Here is a 23443-nt window from a genome sequence, read left to right on the forward strand (position 1 = left end):
ATTCATGTATATTTATAGAATGATACGTTTGTAATGAACAACAGTGAATGGGTGAAAATGAAAATATGCATTGTGAAATATGTATATGGCTGTCACATGCGGTTGTGACAGCCCCTGTGGTTTGATGGTTGAACATTAAATACCTGAACATCTGGCAGTAAAATCCAAAAAATAATTTTCTGTTGAAATGCACATCTCAATCATAAACGCAGTCCTAAGAAAGCCCTGACAAACTTATGATTCACCTCACAGTTTCTCCACATAAATAATTGATCAACATGTCAAGAAGTGGGTCCAAATGATGATTCATTAATGAGGTCCACAGCCTGATCCTGAAGTATTTTTTTCTGAGCAAAGATTTGATTGATTTTAGAGCAAGGAGAAACGGACAAGTTGCTGTGACACGGGATAAACCAAAGTGTGAGTTCGTGACGGACTCAATTCAGAACCAAAACAGAAATGGGAGTCAATAGGTCTGTGGACTGAGAAGAGAAACTGCTGACGGTGCTTCCAAAAAATGTCTTAAATGGTCATGTCTTCACATGTCATGTTAAATTTTAAACAGACAGTGGAAAAATTAATTTGATGATGTGTTCTTTTCTATTTCCCATTTCCTACTGAAAGAGTTGATGTTACATACTCCACCGACAGTCCTTTCTAATAACTGATATTTGTAAAGTTCTTTTGTTTGTTTTCAAATAATTGGTTCCCATAAGGCAGGTTGCTTTTGCTGCTTTTAATATAAATATTCATAGACAAGAAAACAAAAGTTAAAAAAAACTTAAGCAATTACTCCAATACTATTTTACCAAGTTTAAAATTATTCTTTTTATTTAAAAAAAAAAAATCTTGCTTGTGCATCATGTATTGAAGCTAAAACGTGGCTATTACTTTCAAATAAAACATACTATTTATAAGCACCTGTTTAGGCTTTAGCTACAGGTTTGACTGAAGCACAATTATTTTATTTAGTTAAAAGGAATGCATTCTGCTTAGCTAAAGAGGAAGTTCATGCAAGGCCACAGGAGCCTTTAGGTTTTCTGACGCTCTCAGTCAGCGAGAAAATATGAGTGTAGCATGACAAGCACCCAGGGATTGAGGAAAGCCTACTAATATCCCTGCCGATGACAAACCTCGCCGGGTCTTGTTATCACTTGGCAGACCATCTTGCGCCCAAAGCAGCGTGTCCCAATAACAAGCTATAAAAGTGACAATGCGTATCGACAGCCTAAGAGGCTGCTGGGACGCATTCAAAGATAGAAGACGACCATGAAGTGTGCAGAAAGAATGTATTAGGGATGACGTAGCAACAAAGAGAACACACACAAGAGCGCACGTTTTCCCAGACACATTACACATCGATTATCCCTGACGAGTCACTGAGTGTCTGGGGAGTGCTTGTTTATGTGCATGTGTGGGTGTGGCAAGCTTATATTCTTGCAGTCGTGTGCAAGTATCACCAACACTAAAAAAAGAGAAGTGTAGGTATACCAGCTAGAAGACACTTGCATTAACGGAAACCAAGATTTCATTTCTGTAATTACAGAAATGAAATGAAATGTGGAATAAACTTTTTTTTTTTTTGCCATATCATGTCACCATTCATGATACAAAAAGTCAGTATAATGCTTCAAATTGATAGTGGGCAAAGTAGGCATGAGAAGTTAAAACCCTAAAAGTTGAGAAAATTTGAGAGATGTTCTTTTGGAGGAGTACATGCTAGCAAAAACAATATATTTCAAGGTTTTAAACAAATATTACAACTACCAAACTGCCCAAATTTTCCTTCATCCTTGTCCTATGACTTCTTTGCAATCCTTTGTAAAAAAAAGAATCAAGGCAGAGTGACAAGTTTTTCTGTGCAGTTGTACGAAGCTTAGACTAATAGAGTGTTGCCCTTGCCACACTTGTTGCCGACTGCCAATCAGCTGGCTAAAGGGCAGGTGTTATGCTTTCCTCTCACTTACAGGAAAAACAAAATGGTATTCTGAAACATTTCCAGTAGAAGTAAACACAGAGGGACATGTAGCTGAAACGGAAAGTAACTAAACGTATTTTTAAACCATCACTCGTCACTTTTGCATCAGACATGCGTCCACCGAATCATATTATTTAACTAAGCAATGTCCATGTTGCGGGACTTAATTCTATGCTGTTAAAAATGTTCTGCCACAAATCCGCAAAGTCTAGCAGTTCAACCAGACACAATCATAAACTGCAGAATGTAAAACTGATAATTCAACTTTGCAAGGTACTCAAGTGTTTCAGAAGCAGTTTGTTAGTCATGCATAGTTGCTCCCGTTGGGAGTAAAGTTGTGCTTCCTCTTCTTATCCAAATTTCCTGTCAACATGTAGAATGGAAGTGGTCTAAAACTTAAAATCAATATGTGACAAATGGAAACCAGTCTGGAAAGCCAAATTAAACATGTGTCTGTCTGCTAATATTTTTGATCTCAAACCTTGATTTGATATGTTAGGTAAAAATCAACATCACTTTGTCCATCTGTTCTATATAAATTAATTTTAAAAGCATTTAGCTTGTATGAATAAGATGAATTTCTATCATTTAGAAAATGAAACAGAGAATCTGTAGAAGGGAAAACACAAAGCAAATTCCATTTTCTTATGCAGAGGAGAAACTCTCCTGAGAAAAATCACTTTTGCAGCATCAGTGCAGACAGTTACTATAGCAACATGAACATGTTGGTTTTTAAAAATCCACAGCAACTGCAGATCGAACAATTCCTCTTTGCAATGGGAAAATTTAACTAGTAAAAAAACTGAATTAACCTTACATTTAGCTATTGTGCTTCTAAAAGCTACAAGTATGTTGTTCAAATAAACAATTTAACCAACATTCATCTTTAGCCCCAGCCTTTTTTTTTTTTTAATCACTGTTAGCATTGGTCAGCAACTATTGTGACTGAACTCATTCAACCAACAGTGAATGTCACAATAACAAGTCAGTAAAGGCAGCAGACAAATGAGCGGTTTCACTGACAATGACATTCCCATTCACAAACTACAGGGTAGGTTATGTGTCGTTTGTCCTCCTGCTCATTTGTTGCAATTCTCCCATAATCCTTTATGTGGCAAAATGACACAGCTGCCAGACATATCCACTCTGCTGGTGCCTCAGACCTCCACTCCTTTCCTCTCTCGCTCACTCACAAACAAGTTCTCCCTACAATGAACAAACTTCACAACCACAACATGTCCTCAAACATCCAAGTTAAGAAGAAATCTCATCTCTGGAGAGCTGACATCTCTTTGTTTTTATTTTGGAAGTAAGTATGGGACACACCCTGTTTTCCAAGTTTGATTCATACCTTTGAAATCATTTGGTGACTCAGGGCTTCTAGAGAAAACATTTGGTTGACATTTTTTCCAAATTGCAACTACTTTGGAGTGAGACCCACCAAAGAAATCTATACAAGTGGAATGAAATCAAAAACTTTAACAAGAACTGGTTAACAACATGAGCAGAGTTTCCTTTATGATATTGCTGAGCATCCCAAAGTAACCAGATCAGACAAGGCATCTCTCGGTTCACTTATTAAGATAAGAATCCAGCCTCACATTGGCAGAGAGCTTCTCACAAAAAGCAGCAGGCTGCGTATTTCCAATAGTGTGCTAGGCTGTCATACTGGGATCTGCTTCCTTGCAAATCCTTGTTGATTTAATTTGTGCACGCTCGACCGGCAATGTCAACTTCGCGAAATGCGGTCCTGAGAGCTGGGCTAAATTAGATGAGCGTGCTTAATGCTCGCTTTTCTGCCTCCGCTGGATGCCAGATGACAGCACATGAACAAGTGCTAAAAAAGCCCAGAGAGAGCCAGCATCGTCAACATCACAGCAAATAGGATTTGAAATTTCTGGAACGGTGTCTGTATTCTTGGGAAAACACTGCGTAAAAGGAAATGCAGAAAAGCTCAGCTGCACAAATTACCCAACAAATGCTGTGTTCCTAATGTTCATATCTGTGCAGAAGAATCTAATTCTTGTCGTTCCAACCAGCAAACACAAAGAACTCTGGCAGGTGTGTCGTCTGACTGAGGCTGAGGGCGGTCATTATGGTATTATGTCTTTAAGCAGGGTCTATCTAAGAAGCAATCCAGGATCATTAGCAGTTTAGCTTTCAGTGTTCAGCATGCTTAATGACTAGACCTGTCCATCCTGTCTGAGTGATTAGTTATTGACTAGGCTGAGGCCGACTGATGAAGGAGAGTGTGCACAAGACATAAGCTTTCTCAAAAGCTTTAGTGAATGAAAAGTGGATTTGGTTACAGAGACAAAAACAAAGACACTTTTACAATGTCTAGACACAACCTGCTGTACACACATGGTACATAGTAACTTGTGTTATTATCTAGCTATTACCTGCTCCTTAAATATCCTGGACTGGCCCACAATGGTCAACCATAATCTGAAGATGCTTTCTCTATGCCATTGAGGGGGTTTCTTTTTAGTACTGGTTATATTCTACATGAACTAAAAATCTCCTGTAATCTCCAAATCTCTCTGAGGAGTAGTGGTTGAAAAACCGAATGCTTTTCTAAAACATTAAACATCCAGGTCTGGCTAGAGTCTCCCAAAATCTTGCTGGAGAATGTGGTATGGTTTTATTAAAAACAGACTTTCAGGCTCAACTCTAAAATACAAGACAGAGACTAGAGTTGGACTAAAGCGAACTATTCAGGGCTGGTGTGAATGCACTGATAGTAAAAATAATCTGAGTATTAGGATGTGAAAGAAGAATGTGACAAATGAGGTAAAGTCTTTCGTGCATTAGTGCCGCAGTAGCCTCAGTACTCTGCTTTTTATCACTGAAAAGATATTCACTGCAGGGGAAAAAGTGGCCTCATCAGGGTGTTTCCTGCTGCTACTGAATGCATGAAAATTAAATCAGAGCAACAACACAGAAGCAGAGTACACAGACGGGCATTAAAGGGAAAACTCCATTAGCACAGATCTGTAGCAAGCTTACAATGGCAGCCTGTATGGTCAAGGTTAATCATTATTTGCTTTCAGTACTTGTTAATGCAGGTAAAATATCCTGATTAGAGGAATAATGAACAGTGAAAAGGCATAACTATTCTTATAACAAACATTTCAACTTAGATTTGAGCAAAAGGGCATCAGTGTTTGTTCCTCAACAGCAAATTTCTTCCACACAAAAACCTGTAACATCTCCAAAACATCTGATTCTAGTATCTTAAACAACTCAGGAGGTAATACATGAATGATATTTGCTCCTTGAGTTTGTAACTTGTGCAACTCTCGTCATTTCAGCAATAAATCCCTTCATATTTGCATGTAAGAGCACTTATAGACGAGTCAGTCAGCAATCAGTTCAAAAAGACTTTGCCAAACTCATTCCACCTTCTTTATTCTAATAAGGATGCAATTTTTTTGAACATATAAATCTACCACACAGTTTTGAGGTCGTATCAAGTCAAAGACAGACAGGTTTACCTCTTTGTGTTGCCAGAAGTCGGGTTTAGAAGGACAGCAAACCCACTGGGAATCACACTCTGATGGAGATGAATATTCATCCAGCTTTTAATTGAATACCATCAAATGATTGGTTTGATTCACACTGATGGTCTGGGAAAATATAAGAAAAGAGATTTACATTATAAGAGAAAAACTGAGTGAATGAGAAAAAAACAGATCTATAATTTCTCACACTTATTTACCGACAGCATCTAAAGCTTAGAGGGATTTTTTTAGTATATACTTTTAGTATATATTTCTTTCCAAACACTGCATAAAAAATCATTTTTTGAAGAGAAAAAACAAGATATAATGAAAGCATTAGTTTGCAAGATTCACCACAGAGTGTTGGGAATTTCAAAAAGGCTGTTATGTCTGGCAAAGCAAAATGAAGTAGGTCTTTTCCCATCTTGGATTTCCTGCATCCTGTCACTTCCCAGTCTGTCTGAGAGTTGTCGTTGGCGCATATCCTCAGCTCTATTTTCCCAGTTTGAAATTCCTTTAAATTCACAAACTCCCTCGCATAAGTTCCCACATTAGTCACAAAACACCTCTATCCAAACTAGAATTGTAAACCAATTCCAGCTGCTGTGCCTTTCTGTCCTCAGGCATCCGACTGTTTGCTTTATACTCATTATGTAGGAGACATTTATAATGATATGGGTCATCTCTGGAAGCAAACAGTTCAAGAATACTTTCACCATCCTCTTTGTACTTTGATTTCCTTCTTTTAAATTCAGCCTTTTCTTCTTCAGTCCTTTTGCCCTCACTTAAGATGTTTGGTTTTTATAAGGAGTCTAGGGCTCAGTCTCTGTTTTGAAAGCTTATTTTGTTTTTGTTGCTGCTCAGAGTGGCACCCTGCTGCAGTGGGTCTGCTCCTTTTTCAGACTCGCGTTTTCCGCTTATAAAAGCTCCACTCCCTTCTCTGCTTCACTTCCTTTACCAGAAGCTGGAAGGTAAAATCCCTTTTATCTTCCCCTTCTTATTGGTCTTCCTCCAGTCAAAACTTTTTTTTTCACTTCTAAAGAAAGTCCGTTAGCTGCCGCACTGCAGCATAACTTTTGTTGGATTTACTCTGAATCAGGACTGTCTCTTGGCTAAATGAGTACTTTACACAACCAAAAAAGAAAAGGAAATGAAATGAAAAAAATATTACAAGTATTTCATTAATAGCACTATAATCAGAGAGAATCTACAGAACATTATGGCAATATATCTTCATTTTTACAAAAATTTTCATTTTAATTATGTGCAGGCTTGTAACTCATAATAGTTATAAATATTTGCATGTTGGATTTGATTAAATAAATATAAAAACAATTTGAAAAGTAGTTATAAAGCCACCTAGGAATGCAGCCATTGACAATAAAGAATAATGGAGAAATGGCCCAGAGATAAATTTGACAGCAAACCCTCCAGCTGAAATGTGAGTTCATATAGCCAAGATTTAAAATAGTCTTATGTGAAAGAAAAAAGCTAAACAACATGATAAAGGCTGGTTCTGTTCTGGAACCTTTGGAGATTATTGTGTAAAGAAGGTTTATTCATAAAATAAAAAATAAAAAAAATTTACTCTTCATGAGACTGTTCTACTACAACAGAATGTCCTCAATCAGAGGCTTCTTTACATTAACTGTAATACAGACTGCTACAGGAGAACCTTTCTGTCCACAGCCATCAGAATCTATAACAACTCTTTGGAGAAACTTGAATAATGTGAATTATAACATCCTTTAATTTCCCTCTGGGATTAATAAATGTCTGTTTGAACTAAAACAGACATTTATATCCAGTCAAGGGAAACATATAAAAGAAGCATCTTGGAGACCAAACAAACTGGCACCATACTCAGTGTTTTGATGGTTTACCTCTAATCTAACACAGTGATGAACTGAGACTGCTGTGGCTCAACTATGGAGAAATTATGATGCATTTATAAAAATGTGGGTTTGGTACTGGGTGAATTATATGTCTTAGTGCAAAACCCTTTAAATGGTCGGTATGACTGGAAAAGCTCCAGTTCCAGCTCAGGCCATTTTCCATTTTGCTGCTGGTTGTGTGATGCATACCAGTTGTGAATGGAGGCAACTCAGACATGATGCTGAGATGTTGATGAAGGGCTGACGTGAGGGCAAGCAAGAACTGTTCAAAAGTAAACAATTCGCTTGGGGTCATGGTTTTTGTGGTTCTGCAATGAAATCTATTAGAATATATCCCAACCACTTTTCTGTTGGATGTCATGGTGCCAAAACTTCAAACCAAGAAGGAAGTCAAGTGGTCCATTTAAAGACACACGTGTGGCATGACAGGACGCCTTCAACAGAAACACCGACATGGAAAAAACTAATTATAAGGTTCAAATAACACAAGTGTATACTGGTGAACCAAGTGAACAGACTGCAAACAGTTGTTAAGCAAGTGAAGTTTCTGAATCCTTTAACATTTCAACAAAGAATCTAAGAAAAAACATCTGGAACTGACTGTTCAGGAGGAGAAAGTCTCCTCAGTTTGTCTTAACAATATGCTCCTTGTATTTCGCTTGGCTTACACAGCTTTTATCAAAATCTATTTACTCGCTCATTCGGACCTAACTCCATGACTGTCACATTCTGTCTGTGGATTTTTCCTTTTTCCTTTATGTTTTCCCACCGCCATCTTCATCTCTTGGATAAAGAAGCAGATTTAGCAGCAGCCAGCAAATAAACACAAGAAGTCTATTCAAACAGCCCAGCCATGACAGAGACTGAGGAAGGAAGGACCAGTGAGCAGGAAGAGTAGAGGAAGACGGAGTAAATTCCTTGAATAACATGAAAATACAAATAAACATCTTAATGGAATGAAAATCACATTACATAAAGGCATAATGCCTTTAATTGCATCCATTTCATATTTGCAATTTTTTCCCCCCCATTTATCACTGCTTTCCATTCTCATCCTAGCGCACACACACTTGCATAGACACAATGCTCTCTGATGTTATAATGCCCTGAGGTCCATTAACCAGACCAAACCAACAACAAAACTAATTGGCAAAAAGGCTCCAGAAAATTTCAAGACTTAAACAAATAAATAAATATTTTGCAGAAGTAAATTTCTTAAAGCAGTCATTCGGTGGAGGCAAAATGAAAATTTGCTCGTTTGTTGTTGCCTATGTGCTTAAAATGCAAAGATCGGAGGCAGATGTTAAAGCCAACAGTGTTTAAGACTCGTTAGTCAACTTATTAGTTACTGTTGATGTTCAAATATGTTTCAAATTATTTTTTTTATTTCACTAGTCTGAATGAGTGCGATGACAATGTTAGAATAAGCTTTCCACATTCACCAATGCAATGATGGAGAGAAGACATAAAAACACCTCAACAGTTTAAAGTACAGCTACATCTTTTAATTTTTTCCCCCAAAAAGATTAAGGATTTTTATATGCAAACGTATCAAGAGAAGGGTAAAAAAAAAATTGACCACATTACAAGAACGCCATGGTACAGCCAACAGAAAATATGAAACAGCAATGAGACTAAAAGTAGACACGTAATGAAGAGATCTTCATTACTGGAACTCTTTTTACTTAAGTCACTGTATAGCACTATGGGGGCACTTTTTGCACTTTATTAAAAACATTTTACACTGCACTTTAAGCATAGATTTGCACATCAGTAACAATTTGCACACAAGATGTTTTAAGTATATTTATCCCTGTGAAGGGAGGACAATTGTTACTCAGAGCAAGAAGCTACTGGTGGGTAAAACTTGAGCAAATGTTTGTGCATAATCTGTAAAGTGTGGAGGTGCTAAGATGGAGTGGCTGCCTTTTCTGTGACCTCTCCAGGATATTTGGACAAATGCTGGGTCCAGACACCATTTCTAGGTTCTGGGAGAGGCCATGGAAAAGTGGGAGGGGGAAGTGATTGTGGGGTTTCATAATGGTGCTTATGGTGTAAGGATAAAACATAAAATATTTATAAAAAGTAAATAGAAATGTGTTATTTGGTAAAAAAAATTATTTTATTTATTTATATAGGTGGAAATTGGTAAATTGAGATCCCCTGTGGTTTAAAAGGTGGGACTATTTAAGGCTGCAGTTTCACCTTTAGTATGGTTCTTGATGCTGTGTTCTGGAAGAATAAACCTTTGCTGTTTCCACCTTACTCTGCCTCAACTTTCATCCTCACTGTAAATATAGCTCCAAAAGGCTGCCTTGTTGCAAGATGGGTTTTTTTAATTCATAAAAAGACATGTTAATTTCACTCATCTTCTTTAACAACACTAGTTCCACCTGGAGAAAAGTAATCTCAAACCATGATGCTGCCAGCACTGAATGGTGAATGTTTGTTGATGTGCAGTATTTATCTAGTGCCAAATACGTTTGAAATTTGGCACAATAATTCAGGTTTGGTTTCATCACCATGGCACACAATAAAAGACCTCTACATTGGAGCCCTACTCCTTTATTTAGGCATTTGCAGGATGTACAAATGTCTGTCTCATGTAGAGCAGAAACAAAAACTCACCAGAATTTCCTGCATCTCATTTTTCGGTATATTGTCCTCCTCTTAGTATCCTTAAGGCCATCTTTCATCAGATCTTAGTAACGATTCCAGGCAAGTATCCAAATTGACCAAACAAAGGTTTTTTTTTAATAAAATTCAAGTTTTGGTGTGGCCTAAGAGTCCAGACAAAATACAGACAGAACATCTGTTGTATCACTTGAAAAGGACTGCCAACAAGCAATATCCTCAAAGTCTTTGGAGACTGTTGTCATCCAGATTCCTCAAACTTTGCCAGGTAAATGTAAGGAATGCTGCAATTAAATAAAAAAAGAGCCATAACCAAGTGTTAGTTGAAGGGTGTGCAAACATATGACTGGGTTATTCATAAAAATAGAAATACCTCTCTATGTCAAATTATTTTGTAGCAAATGTGAAGCCATATCTGTGACAGCTATTATTTTAATGAAATCACATCACAATGATTCAGAGTAAACCTGGAAATATGGAAAACAATTAATGAAAACTAATGAAATGTTGGATTTAAAATTCCCATCCTTACTGGAAATCTTCAGACAGATCAAGATAAACTTTAAAGTAATGAATCGACATCTACATTTTGCATATCGTGGTATTTTCTTTGTTCATATGTGATTGAATTAAGCCTAATATTCAAGAGCTTGTGTAAGCTGATTGATAAGCTGCACAACAGTCACAGAGATAGCCTACTGTTTAGCAAGTTAGATCTCTCCTGGATAAGCATGTACAGTAAGATGTAAGTTTGGCAAACGACAGAAATGTCCATAAGGGCCCAGAAAAGCTCTGCCTTTCCCTTCCTGCAGTTCTCACTTCTGCTTTCTGGTGTCTCTGTTCTTGACCTTCTTGTGCCACAACCAGCATAATGAATTCAAACTGTAGAGGAAAAAAGAAGCCTGAAGAGGTGGACTCTGTATAAAACCAGCCTGTGTGTGCTTTATCGGAGCAAGGACACAGTAGAGCACGTATCCACACCTTGTTTGCCTTTGGCTTAAATTAATACGCTGGTACCCGACGAGATAACAGGGGCATTTCCTATTGTGAGCCTGCTTGGGAAAAAGGAAGAGGGAGGTACGGTTTAATTGCGAGCAGGACAAACTTGTCTTTGAATAGCAGACATTTCTTTAAAACTAGAGTGAGTCATAAACAGTGGGGAGGCAAAGGGGAAGGGTATACTTTGAGAAACATGTGACAAATGGTAAAAGAGGAATAGAAAGTGGACAAACTGAGAGAAAAATGTGAAACAAGCCTAAGAAACAGCAGGGGGGGAAAGGGAGAGGAAGGCCAGATGGAAGTGGTGAAAACAAAAAGGTAAATTGGAAAGAAAAAAGGGTCAAACAGAATCTCAGAGGAGGAAGGTAAATGAGAAATACAGAGAGAAGGTGGAAAATAGTGTCAGCCAGCCGGAGGTTCTTTATGATGGATGACAACCAATCATCTGCCTGTCCATCCATCATCTGATAACACATAAAGGGAGGAAACAACCAAACTGAAGCACAGAAAATCCTCACAACACCTTCACTTGCATGTATGGCTACGTGCAGTTTATGTGGAATAATAAGCAAGAATTATTTTTGAGAGAGCAGAGAACCAATAAACAGCCTCGCCTCTGAGTATCATCTCCTCCCAAAGTCCCAGATACCCCTGTTTCAGCTCAGATATAAACTGTCCATGAACAGAAATGTTATTTCTCTCCAAGCACATGACGCTCACCACAGAAACTAAGCAGCAACCACCATGACTGGAGGCTGCATCCAACACAGATGGACTCACTGACATGCAGTCATGCTGGGCTTTGATTAACGGCCCATGTAAATAAAAACCAGAGCATCACATGAAGCTGATGATGAAATATTTCACTATATCTTTTGTTGATCTTTATTAGTAGAAAAGCAGATAAACAGGTTCACAAATGGATTGAAATTTATCTGCCTAGAATCTGTGTGAAATTATATTGGGTTATGAACTCACTGGCCAATTTATTAGGTACATGTAAATGCTGATTAACAACAATAATCAATCAAACAAATGGCAGCAATTGAATCCATTTATGCATCTGAACATGGTGAAGACTCAAACTATTGTGAAGGAAGGTGAATTTCTTGGACTTTTAACAATAAATATTTGTATTTCAAAAAGTGTCTCAGCTTTACAGAGAACAGTCAGCCTTGGTGACATCAGAGATTTAAAAAATGCAACAGTAGCTAAAATATTTTTCAATTTCTGAATCTCCAACGTATTAAAACTTGAAGTTGACAGGCTAGAGAAACAGTAGATTGCACCAGGCAAATTCTCAAGACAGTAAATGGACACTAGAACTTAAAAAGCCTCACCAAAACAAAACTTCTTCAAAATTAGCAAAGGTTGACTTGTAAACTATTTCCTAAAAGTCAGATCAGTTGCAGGTTTACATTCACAGGCATGAATGACTACGCCCTAAATTCTTCCTCTTGAAGTCATATGCAGATTAGTTCACATTTCTGTATACAAAAGCATAAACTGAGGATCGTAGTTTTATGCTGAGAATTAAACATTCCCCTTGCTTTAAAAAACAATTAACACATTAAAAACTGCTTACTGTTTTTTCAGACCAAAATGTTTGCTGAAACATAGAACTGCAGATAAAGATGAAGACCAACTTGCATACACAGAACAACACAGAGTTTAGTCCAACCTGGAGTCAAAGAGACAATGAATCAACAAGAAACAGAACTTCTTTCCAAAAACAAGCCATTTTGTAGAGCATACAAACATAGCATCTGATCCCAGCAGAGCACAACTGTAAATACAACTGCTGCATCAGCAACTCTTTGCATGAAGGCGACAAGGACAATCCAGGCAATTGTCTACGCACCGTTCCCCCTGGTTTCACTCCTCCATCCCCACTCCTCTTTATTCAACTAAACATTTAGTCATCACTTATTAAACATGATGGTGCAAGTACCACACTTTCCATTTGACTTGTTACACAGAGGATGTTATGGGTTCTCCACCCTGTCCTGCACACCCTGCTTGACTTGAGGACAAAGAAGTAAACATATCTTCAGGTAGCCCTGTTTAAAAAAAAAGCAAGCGAAGGTAGCTTGAAGTTACACACACTTCAAAGAGTGTTCAGGCAGTTTAGGGCATTTACTAAAACCCTACAGAAAAAATAAAATCACCGTCAATTTAAACTATGAAAATCAAGAAACCTTTTAGTGCTCTTTCATAGTCTTTCCACATTAGATTTTGCAAAAAGCCGTAAATTATATTTTTTCCTATTCAAAAAACATGTGAAAATAATAAAAGGCAAAAAATATAGGAGGACAGGAAATCTAAAAGTATTTTTTTTGTATTTAGTCATGTTCAGTCATTTAGAAAATGCTTTCCATGGAAACTCCTTTATCAGACACCTTTTGATATCTTAATTACCTGTTGTAAATAACTTGATGACTTGATGATACGTGACAATGTTTAACTCAGTAGTTACACAATGCAAACTGTTGTTTTTATGTCACAACTTTGCATTATTTAATTTTATATTATTTAAATGCATACTATCTCTTCATGTGTGAGTGATGTTAATGGTATTCTTCAATGCCTTTAAATATATGGAAAGAAAAAAGTTTGTAATTGTTCTTTTGTTCAATTTAATTGCAGTTTCTTTCCTCACATCTGCATTCTTGTTTAGATATCTTTTTACATTAGCATCAGTTTCTCTTTCACATTGTTCTTATTTTACAGTTTTCTTTATGTGACATTCAAGTAACTTTGTACACTGACAGAAATCTCAGAGTCGGATATCTGCTGTTAAAATTAGAGATTGTTGGCATAGCTCAGTGTCAGTTGGCGACAGCGTGATGTTCCATCTTCTAGACATCAGAAACCATTTTGGTGGAAATAAAATGAGATTATGAACGAATAATAATGCGAATAATAAGGAAACATCCAGTGTCTCTTTCTGTAAAGTCTGTTTTGAAGCTTAAATCGCACAAACGCCACATGAGAGAAAGTTAGTGTTATCATAGTGATAGATTTGTCAGCTACATTGATAATTGAGGGAATCACACTTTCTAGTTAAGCTTTAGACACATATAACATTCACAGTAACATATTATGCAAATCATAACAATCTACTAGTCACATTTTATAACATGAATTCTGCTAAGTACAATTCTAGAAAGAGGAACTCAGATTTCCCTCTAAAGCTTCCTTGTAGCAGAGTTTAGTGAATTGTTGCAAAATGTTCAGTTGTTCTACATGCAGTAATGATGTCGATCTTCTTCTACGCAGCACTAAGGGACGTATTCTTTGCTGCTTCACAGTACAGAGTCAAAACTGGAATTATGCAAACCCAAATATTCAGAGGAAGCTGCTAAGAACCACCTGCAGTGTGTGTTTGAAATGCTTTAATTACCTGTGTGGGTTTATTTATTTCAAGCACTTGTGTTTTCGGTATGTGATTGCATGTTTTCTGCTATGTTTTGTTTGTTTTTTTGACTGGTAGTGTATCTCTGGGCATGATCAGGCAGGATTCCAACCACTGTACATCAGGAAGAACAAGTTCCACTTCATCGCTGGGTGTTTGTACACATCCAGCACGTTGGGCTCCAGAGGTTGACAAGCTGACATCATAAGCTTAGCTTAAAAGGTTGTAACAACTTGCTTTTTCTAAAACACGCAAGGAATGTGTTCAATATTAGAGAAACACCTCGTGAAATGAAAAAGTTTTATATCGTTTCTTTGTTCTGCTGTTACCCTCAAGCAATTTTTGTTGGCTTCCTTTTAAAACAAAAACTCCATAAATGCATAAAATAAATAAATAAACTTTAGAACTTTTTGACCCAAAATTTTAAGAAGCTTAATTATGAGAGAGGTTACAGTCATGATTACAGACTTTTTGGGTTCTAATTAAAGCAGAACTCATTTGTTAAGTTGACATCTTAAGGCTCCCACATACTTGGGCGTACTTCACTCTGTGGAGACCCTTGTGTACTTGAGGTATACTTAAAATAGACTCAAAGCAGAAATCCACACAATGTTAGTTTTTATGGCCACATAAGCAGTAAACGGTGTTCATATTTTTAATTGTTTAGTCTGCGACATAGAATTAAAGAGGTTTAGAGTCGGAGCAACCAGTCGCACAGACACACAGCTGCCACTTCGTGTCGCTGTAACAGTTGTGCAGCGGCTGCCCTGATGAAGAAGAAATGAGGCACCTAACCAGCTCATCACACCTAATAAAGTATCCATTTGGATTGTGGGAAATGAAGGAATTTGTCACAAGAAATGTCGGCAATCGGTACGCTTGACTATGAAACCGCAGCCGTCCATGCGGCTCACAGAATCTGTACGCCTAAGTATGTCAGAGCCTTTAGTTTGCAGAAAAATTGAACATCTTTAGGAACAGCCTGGTTTTCCAAGAAAGACTTCATAGCAAAACGACTGTTTCTCACCACAGATGCCCAGTTCAAACTGAATCCATCTGTCCATTAAGATTTCAATAAGCTGTCTGTGCGTTCAACTGTCCTTGTGTTTGTTAGCCTAAGGTGACCTCTAGCATTTAGTTGTTTTCAGAAGACAAACTGACTAGTGGCCGCAAACAAGAAGTTACCTCATTATTTTCTCAATACAGAATGACAGCAAGTCACAGGTCTTTTTCTGTACACCATGAAGGCCCCTGTACCAGCTGAGTAGCAGTGCACAGCAACAGATGTGGGAGGGGAGCATCAAGCTTCTCTTTTCTCCTTATAAACTTCACCAAGTTAGGCATTTAGTTAACATTTTTTATTGATTTTTCCATATTTAGAAAACGGTTTAATCATTTGCCCTGTCACTGATTAACTATATTATTTTTGACTCAGCTCAACATCAGGTAATTTCCCTGCTTTACATTTACAGTTGAAAGGATTTCCTGAAGCAAGCAAAAATGAAAGAGTCACATAAACACCCATCCGCTGCTATTTGATTAGTTGACTTTTTTTTTAAAACTAGAGCAACGGACGCTCTAGAGACTACAATAGACGGGACTAACAAAAACAAAAACAGAAAGATTCCCTTTAGAATGAGAGAAGCAAATTTAAAATCAATTTCATGAGGTTTGCTGCTTTTGAGGAGCAAAAGAGAAGAAGCAATAATAACCCAACTCAGACACTGCAGATCAATATCTGTTTTTTTTCCCCAAAAAAATTATTGCCTCATTTTTATTTCCCTCATTTATCGCGTCCAACTGCAGCTCCGTGTTTTTATTGCTGTCTGACTGAATCTGTCTCCTTTTCCTTTCAGAAGCTTCTAAACTTTAAAAGCTGTGTACAAAAGTACTAAATTACCACAGAAAACTGTATTTTTTGGAGTGCTGCAGTAGAAGATTTATGCTTCTTCCTTCACCAGCACCAAATTATTTCTCAATCTGGAATTGGAGACTTTATATAGCAAAATTATAGATTTAAATAAGAGGTAAATAAGTATAGCTACACTTCTGAGCTTAGAATAAACAATAAGCACAATCTATCTGAAGTGGCCTACAGTAAAATCCTAAATTAGAAGCAATTATATACATATGCACCAATAATTTGGAGAAAATGTGATGGGAACTCCCCAAAGACAAAGTGTATTTTATAACTTCCGCATTCAGTTCCGAGGTAGAACAATTTGTGCGTATATGAAACAAAATTTGGAATTAAATAACTAAAAGTCTCAATTTGATTCTGCACTCAAAGGGCTCTCTTTGAGTGCAGTGTGAAAGTGAGCCACACCAGCTGAAAATGTAACAAATGCTGCGACTGAGTCTACCAGACTATCAACTGTGGAAGCGGCCCTCTTCTGGATGGTGGCCACATCACAATTAATTTTTTTGCATACATTTAATGTTTACAAAATGCAATAAAGTGCATATGTGCTGTCAACTGTACTGCTCCAGCTACTGCCCATTTCCTCAGCTGCATTTACAAGGCTATTCATTACAACATAAGCATGATCTTATCAGCATCTAACTGCAGGGCTGCTAAATTTATTTTAGAAAAGCTGCTGCTGTTAAATGGCTTTTTTGGGGCGTAAAAACCTGGTTCATTCAGTGATGAAATTAGAGCCAGAGATCTCAACCAAACAATGTCACTTTAGTGAAACTAAGTCAGATTTATGACTGTGACATTTTCTTTACCTTTCCTTAAAAGATAACATACTGAGCTCTGTTTATTCTGCAATAAATGACTGTGTTTATTTTACAATTATAAATATTTCTACCTTAAGTCTGACGGCTAAGATTTACAAATCCCTAACAGATTAAGCTTTAAGAGCATGAAATAATGACCTTACTGTAATCCAGTTAACCTTCCTGATGTCTGCTGAAGCGCTTTGTCCCTACTCTGTAAAGTAATGAATCTCGCTGCACTAAGTCCTATCCTTAGTTATTAATTCTCTTAACACCAGCTTTATTTGCCGTATTCTCTGCCTCTCTACTCTGACATATATCCAAAGAAGGCCAAACCGAACAGGCAGACTGTCCTCCGAGGGGATTTTCCTGTAGGTTTAAACGAAGCTCAATATCATCTGGACAATCAAACAAAGATCTACTGAAATCCATGAAACATTTGCTTACATGCATTTTATGAAACCATCATGTACATTTTGCTTGTGTGCAGCATATTGAGCTGCAAATTCAAGGGTGAAAATATGAAGGGCAGACACACAGAACAATAGTATATGAACCATAAAAGGTACAGCTTAAAATTTTATCCAAAAATGATGTTAGTAATGGTTCTGTGTCTGCATCTGATCGGAAGAGTCTCCATTTTAAAAAGTCACATTTTTACATTCTAGAACCCATTTGTTAAAAAATTTGCTTTTTGGTCTCCCGAAGCACAGTGTCCTTGTGGATGCATATCAGCTCTTACTGTTGAGTTCCACGCAATGTTTTATTCATTTCATTCTGCACTAATAAATCTGAATTTCTGAGTTTCAAGATAAAAAAAACAACAACAACGGTAATTCTGACCAATTCTGACCCAGAACTCTCTCTTTTTTGTTCATGTGGATAAACTAGTTGTATCAATAGAATAGAATAAAACAAACTTTATCAATGGATATCTGGCTTTTATTTTGGGACCGTTTTAGGCAAATACTGGATTGGATCACCGATAATAGCAACAGATTAGTTTCCTTCACTCCATCAGGGTTTGGTACCAGAGACAAATATAGTTGCTCTCAACAGAGAACCATTTGGTTCTACGACAACCAGAAAGCCACCACAGCTCAACCTCATTACGCCACAACAAATAACTCTCCTAACATGTGATTCTCCCTGTAGCAGGGAAGTCTGTGTTTCCAAGGAGGACCTCAGAGCAGGGAAGCAACTCATCAACACAGCATGAGGGAGTAAAGCAGCCAACATTCAGAACACACACGTCAAATTTAAACAAAGAGCTAATAGATGCACAGTAATGTTGCATTTCTTTTTACTCAAAGTGATAAGAATGTTATTCTAGATAAAGTAAAAGTTTTGTCCCAGCAGAGAAGCTGCAGCTTTACTCATTATGTTGCTTTAGCAGTGTGATAAGCAAAGTAATGGCCTCCAAAAACCTACTCTGAGGTCACCCAGCAGCACCAACGTCTTTAGCAGGGAGTGACACATCAACCCACAGTGTGCTCCTTGCTAAACAACCACAAGCTGCACAAGTGTCTCTAACTGCAAATGTTTTGTTATCTTACTAACCACACACACACACTTTTAGTAGGCCACATTTCAATAAGCGTCAAGAGTAAAAACACTAATACTAATTTAGAGGTTTCCCATTTATTTTGTGTAGTTTCAATGAAACTGCTTACATGAGGAGAGAGGATGTTGACCAAAAAAAGAAAAGAAAATAAAACCTCCAGGAAATGCTTACTAATAAAAAAATAATAATTACCTCCCCAGTTTACTCTATCCGAGACCATTTTCTGTGGTTTTCTTTTATGTTTTGATGATTGAATTCTGCTCAGTGCACAGGAAGCTGGACATTCAACAAACGCTCATTGCTAGTCAGAGCAACGCGCCCTCCTCCAGACTCAATCTTCGCTTTAATTCCCCCAGGTGTACGCGCCTCCAATGGACAGGAGTGTCAAACAGGGCACGCAGCGTAATTGTAAAATCTGGGGCCACGGCTCCACTGTTTGCCTTCAAATGATGGGGATGCTGTTCCTGCTTGTTAAAGCCTAAGTGACTGTGAAATGTGTGTAGTCTGCTAAATGACATCTCGACAGCCAGTGATGAAGCGCCGCCCGCCAAGCAGTCAGAGATGGAGTGATTATAATTTATCCTTTTCAGAACAAGTCGCTCCAGATCCAGCAGAGACATTTCAATGAGAGCAGAAATATATGTGGATGTTACATGAGAACACATGGAAAACACATAACAGGGTTTTTAAGGCTAAAGATACAAACGTTTGCATAATTTAATATTGTTTATACAAAAAGAAATGACAAAACATTGAAATAAAAGCCATTTTTGAAAAATATTTTCCATCATTCCTTCTGTGAGTTGACATAAAAGCAGAAGACAGGCTGACATCACTCTGAACTACGGAAACCCAAGAAGTCCATTGGTGACAACAACAACAAAAAAATCCAGATTTTCTACGAAATTAAATTTTCAAATAATCATTAGAATCAATTTATCGTCTTGCCCTATTTGTACTGTATATTTTCTATTAATAAGATTTAAACTAACAGTAGGACTTTTAACCTGGGTGTTCGTTTCAATGGTCTTCACTCTTGTAATAACACAGTTTAGCAGCCCACCCTTGTCCTCATTTGCTTCTAACTCATCTCCCGCCTTTTGTACAACAGCTGCAAACACCCACCCTGATCGCCATCCAAATTCCCGGATTAGCAGTCCACTATGAATACTGGCGAGTTAAAACTGTCACAAAACATTTGCCATTCACCGCCACGCAGTCAGTTGCTTACAGGGTGACGGGGATTTAGCGATGCGCAGATTTCCCACGCTGACCCTTCTGACATGTGTGCGTTTTAAGCTGCAAAAGCCTCCCTGTCACTTCTGTACAATGCACACATAGTAGCACAATAATACAGGATTGAGCCTCTTGAGACATATTCATCTAAATCCTTCGACTTCAATCTGGGTTTTAAATACCGAAAGGCATTTATTGCTGCTGTCAATCAGTGGTGTGAAAAGAAAAAGTACATTTATGTAAAGACAATGATCTTCCAGAGAGAAATTGCTATTCATTTACCACGTTTTTATGAAAGGATGCCACCGGAAAGAGAAGTCATTAATGTTTAGCATATCACACAAGGAAGTGCTGTGAATGCAAAGGGAAGCTAAAACAAAGTGCAAATTGTGTTTGCTGAAGTGAATGTCAACTTGTGTGACAGCCAGACTGCTGTGGGGTATCTGCCAGCATATTCAACAATCGCGCACATCAACGGGAGCTGAAGGAGGGGGCTTCTGTTGGCTCTGTTTGCATGTCTGTGTGTGCGTGTCAGCGTGTGTGAATAAGATAAATGAGAATCGCCAGAGTGTGAAAAAGGGGGGTTTATTTGGCAGGTGAGCAGAAGGGTGGATTTGTTGTCGAATTGAGTGCGTTTCTCATCTGCATACCATACAGGAAGCAGCACAGTGAGGTGTGTTTGGCCATGCAGGCATGCCTGACAGCTTCAACATCAGGTGCAGGAAAAGAGGTCACTCATGTCATCGTGAGTGAATTAGGATGTTTATAAAAACTCAGCTTATGCAGGCGCATCTTACCATCAGTGACTACAGCTGCTGTTTGTGCGCGGGACTGGTGTTCACGCTGTTCACTGCTTCATCCTTTCAAAAATTTCGTTTGAAATGAGAAACTTTGCATGGCAAAAACCCTTTTGGATTTATCTAAAGAGAGGAAGAATTTTCTAAAATCAACTAAATAATCTGGTAGTTCAGTTTCAGCCCCCCAAACTGTGACATTTACTTACAATTTAACTTTAAGAGTGATGTATTTTAATGGTTTTTGACAGTTTTAGGTGATTGTGACTTGCATTTAATTAAATTCTAAAAAATTTGGAATATTACAAAGGACCAATGAAAATACATATCTTACATAAAATGTTACATTGTGGACACATGATGATCTACATAATCAAGAGATTATTAGTAGGAGGGTGAGCCACAAAAGGTTTGCTGTTCAATGTGGGTTGTATCTAAGAGAAGTGTTGGAAAACTGAGTGGAAGAAAAAAATTGTGGTTAAAAAAAAAAGTGCTCACACTGCAGAAACAACAGCAGCAAATCCAACTGGGTTTTTATCTAGAGTATTTTATTTTATGTAAGGTGAAAAATGCATTGGTTTTTTTTTTTTGCTTTTAATCAATACATTTATGCATGAATCATTTGTTGTTCCTCTTGAATGAAAGACAGAAACAAACAAACAAAGAAAGACAAACATGTGGTGTCAAGAAAGACACCACATGTTTGTGGTTGTGAAGAGGAAGATGAGAAACAGCAAACCCACCGAAGCAAGACATAAACACTGCTTCTTAAGCAACCTGGGCTTCTTGAACACCTCACCAGAATGAAGGCTGATTACACTGCACTGAAGCAGAAAATCAGGCAAAAGGAGCCCCACCAAGTACTAAGTGCTATACAACACATGGACATACTTTTCAGTAGTCTCACAATATTCTTGTCCAGTATTATAATTGTCTGAGAACTTGTATTTTGGTTTTATTAACTGTAACTATAATCATAACTGAAATTATAGCTCGAAATATTACTCAGAATAATAAGTCTAGGTAACACATTTGACTCTTAATTGCAATACTGAATTTTTTTATTTTTTGTTGAAGAAACTAATTTATTCAGATGCACCAGAATCAACTGATTTGACTAAACTCATTCAACAGAGGTTAATATTTTATACTTGACTTACAGGATTTACCTACAATGTTTTACTAGGAGAAACAATGTAAAGCTGGTTGATTTGTTTCAAAAAAGGATTTTTTTCTCTCATTGTTTCAATGTTAAGAACACATTCTGGATATGAAAGAGCTCTTTTTGGGCAAACTAATACAAATTAATTGACTGTTAAAAGTTGTCATTTTTTTTCAACCACTAAAAAGGTACTCGCTTTGTGTTTCATAATATCAAAATGACTTTTTATTCATTTATTTATTTATGATCTGAGGTTACAAACTGTCAAATGGGTGGCCATAAAAATGAAATTCTGGGGCGGGATTTTGATATTATTTGAAAGTTTTATTACATAATGGAACAGTTTTATCTTCGGAGGAAATTATGCTAAATATACAAGTACTCACACACATCAGTGTTTTTCTTTGTGCATGTGTGCAAAGCTGTGACAACAAGACAAAGTCGAAAAGAATGAGGGAAGTTGATTTGCATCTTTAAGCAAGCACCTACCCTATTGAGGATTAAATTAGAAATGGGACAGCTTCCCCTGTTTGTTCTGCAAAATGAGCCCAGCACAGCTGTCATAACCTTAAATGACAAATTAAAAGCATAAAAGAAGTTTATTAGCAGCAGCACATCTGATTTATGATAATTAACAAGAAGTCTCATACAGATGCCTGGTGCTATTTGCTAACACTAAAATGTGTGCCCAGATGGCAACAAGTTTCTCCTCTCACCATTTCTCTAATTCTGCTTTCAGCGCGACCACCGAGGCTGCCGCAGTCACTTCACCGCGCCGCTCCCTCCCTCTATGTCTGCAGCTCAACTTTTCCAGAAACCCTCACAAATATATAAAACCCTCCATTCCCCGACCTTTTACAAATTACAACTTTTACACACTCACATGCGAAGGCTTGGAGAGGAGCGCTTACCCAGAGACCGAGGAGCGTTCAGCGGCTGCCTGAGTCCAAAGTAGCCGGGTTCCTTCAGTAAGCTTTTGGTCCAAAGCCTCCCGCCCCCCGGGCGCTACGTTTGGAGGAGCAGAGGAACCGAAGCGGGGTTTCTGTGTTGGCGGAGGCCACAGGTAGAGATGTGTCTCGTTGCGCAGCCCGAGCGCATTTCAGGAGGACGATAGAGACGCTGTGCTTCTCAGTTCAGTTCAGCCTGCCGCGCTGTGCGGCGGTCGCTCCGCCAGCTGTATAGAACGCCGGTGGGAGGAGGAGCAGCGAAAAGCTGAGGCGCAAAGAGTCATGGGAAATGTAGTAGCATCGACGCGGCCCTCAGAAAATGTTTGCTATGAATTTTAGTTGGGTTTTTGCCTCCCAATCCAAATCCAATTTGATTCAGCTCACATCAAATTTATTTATCCAAGAACAGCATATTAAATTAAACAATGCTACATATTAAAAGCCGTTGTTTTGTACGTAGGTTTTATAGCAAAGGGTTAATTTGTAAACCCAGTCCTCGGTTGGACCCTTTTGCAGACAGCAAAATTAAAATGAAAGATTTCCGTCACACAGAGTTTCGCAGAACTTGTGAACTTTTCAATTGTGCTACAGATAA

General features: G+C 37.8%; 1 protein-coding gene across 3 annotated transcripts in view; it reads right to left on the bottom strand.

Moving 5' to 3' along the window:
• pag1 (phosphoprotein membrane anchor with glycosphingolipid microdomains 1) overlaps window positions 1-23077 on the bottom strand; it is a 61154-nt gene extending 38077 nt beyond the window's left edge. The window contains exons 1-2 of one of the 3 annotated variants that reach the window (XM_028036323.1): window positions 22813-23077; window positions 5476-5607 (exon numbers count right to left, since the gene is read on the bottom strand). The gene's annotated coding sequence lies outside the window, so the exon portion shown is untranslated. Of the gene's footprint in view, window positions 1-5475; window positions 5608-22784 lie in introns of all 3 variants that reach the window. The other 2 variants (XM_028036324.1, XM_028036325.1) reach the window with 2 other exon arrangements.
• Between the last annotated feature and the right edge of the window lie 366 nt (window positions 23078-23443).

Source organism: Xiphophorus couchianus, chromosome 13 (assembly GCF_001444195.1).
Source record: "Xiphophorus couchianus chromosome 13, X_couchianus-1.0, whole genome shotgun sequence".
Taxonomy (NCBI): Eukaryota; Metazoa; Chordata; class Actinopteri; order Cyprinodontiformes; family Poeciliidae; genus Xiphophorus; species Xiphophorus couchianus.